This window comes from Heterodontus francisci, chromosome 1, assembly GCF_036365525.1.
Source record: "Heterodontus francisci isolate sHetFra1 chromosome 1, sHetFra1.hap1, whole genome shotgun sequence".
NCBI lineage: Eukaryota > Metazoa > Chordata > Chondrichthyes > Heterodontiformes > Heterodontidae > Heterodontus > Heterodontus francisci.
This window is the reverse complement of record NC_090371.1, coordinates 34,955,279-34,957,317: the sequence shown is the minus strand read 5'-3', so window position 1 is coordinate 34,957,317 and position 2,039 is coordinate 34,955,279. Positions and strand designations below refer to the sequence as shown.

The 2,039-nt window shown below is 49.9% G+C and overlaps 1 pseudogene; it reads right to left on the bottom strand.

Moving 5' to 3' along the window:
• Positions 1–1,349: 1,349 nt before the first annotated feature.
• Positions 1,350–1,458, bottom strand: LOC137377808 (U2 spliceosomal RNA; annotated as a pseudogene).
• Between the last annotated feature and the right edge of the window lie 581 nt (positions 1,459–2,039).

The following is a 2,039-nucleotide window of genomic DNA, read 5'->3' as shown; positions in this document are numbered from 1 at the left end:
TTGGGTTGTCCTCAGCTGCTTCCATCTGTTCCTCCTCGAAAACATCACAGCTCCCGGTCTCCCGGAGCTCAGGTGCGTCAGACGTGTCTTTGCTCCCGGTGTCCCGGAGCTGAGATGCGTTGGCCACGTCGTTACGTGTGGGGAATTGGGGTTGGGGCACGCCGGGCCCATCACAGCTTCCAGTGCCCGGGGGCTGGGATGCTTTATCATCCATCTCGGAGTTCTGCCGCCTCTTTTGAAGGGGCTGTTGTTCCAGCATTTCCCCGTCCAGTGAAGAGGAGTTGTTGCAGTCTGATTCAGAAGAGAGCCTCCTCTTGCCACTGGTTTGGGTGGTGGCTTTGGGATGTTTTTTCTTTGTGGTTTTCCTCTGGACCACTTGCCACTGACCTGTTTGTCCATCTGCTGCCTCCTCCTCCATTGATTCTGTCTGTGGAGGAGGGGTTTCCGGGCGCTGGGTAGGTGCTGGGTCGTTGGTTTCAGCCGCCTCCCCTTCCTTCTCAGGTTGAAGTTCCTCACTGCGGAGAAGGTTGCTGGTCTCCTTTCGAACAGCGGACGCCTTCGTCGAACCTTCGCCCGGCCATTCCTTGGACCTTGCCGCCTGAGCATAGCTGAGACAATGTTTGGGGCAGGTCTTGTAGAGATGGCCTGCCGCACCGCACAAGTTGCAACACTTAGTCTGCTTACAGTCCTTGGTCTGATGGCCTTCCTCCTTGCAGTTCTTGCAAACAACCGTGCTGCAGTTGGCTGCCATGTGACCAGATTTGCCACAGGTGTGGCAAACTCTGGGCTGCCCAGCGTAGACCAAGAAGCCTCGACTTCCCCCGATAGCGAAGCTGGAGGGAGGGTGGATGATGGCTCCACTGGGATCTACCTTCAAGGTCACCTTGACCTGCCGCTTGCTGGTCCAGATCCCAAAGGGGTCCTTGACATCAGTGCTGCTGCCGGCCACCTCGACGTACCTGGCGAGAAAGGTGAGTACATCCACCACCGGAACATGGGGGTTGTAGAGGTGAATCGTCACCACCCGGTCCCGTTGTGACGGAAGCGTGAAGAGCGGCTCCGCTGTGAGGATCGACAGTGGCGCCCGGTCCCCTTTCTCCTTGAACGCCTTCAGGAACTTGATGCATCCCGCCACGTTCCGGAACGTCACGTCGAAGTATCCACTGCTGGGGAAATCCTGCAGGCAGAAGACGTCTGTCGCTTGAAATCCGCAGCAATCGAAGAGAATTTTCTTGATGAAGAAGGTGCGATCGACCGGTGCATCTCCTTCCTTGTCCTTCACGACCACCCGAACGGTGTTGCGCACTCCCTGGCCCGAAGCTCGAAAATTGGTTATAGCCATTTTACTCAAAGCTTCCCCAGGATCAAAAGGCAATGATCATGGTCTCTTCTCAATCAAATAAGCACTGATAAGAACAGATACTACACTTGATCTTTGCCAAAAGGCCGAGAAGCGAAATTTGTGCATTTATACAATCTAACACCTCATTGGCTGTGAAGTGCTTTGGGACATCCCAAAGATCTGACAGATGTCCTATATATCAGCAGCAGTAACATTTCTGTAATATGTCTTACTGAAAAGCTGAATCATGAACATATGTTACCTTTTGACTCCTCCACTTTAGAAACATTTATTTGTTATGTACTGTGCATACAGAGAAAGGTTTCAAATAAAATAATCTGGGCCAGTGATCAATTCCTTTAATATTGATGAATAATTATACATGTTATATCATTTTGACAATGGACAAATTCCCCATCCCCCTTCCACTGCCCCCACTCTCCACCCCCCCCCCCCCCACCTCCCGTTTTACTGTGAGTAAATAAATTGTCTCAAAGAAATACCTCAAAGCTTAATTAACTTTATTATGTGCCTTTTAAAACCATATTCAGACTTCTGAATTGTTAAGTTAATGATCATAATCTGCTGTAGTAAGGGAAGTCTGGTAAGGGAAAATTATTCTTTACTAATTTCTAGCAGACTGTATTCTGGCTTTATTTTACCAGTCAAACTTCTAATTGACTTATTTGTTTGAAAT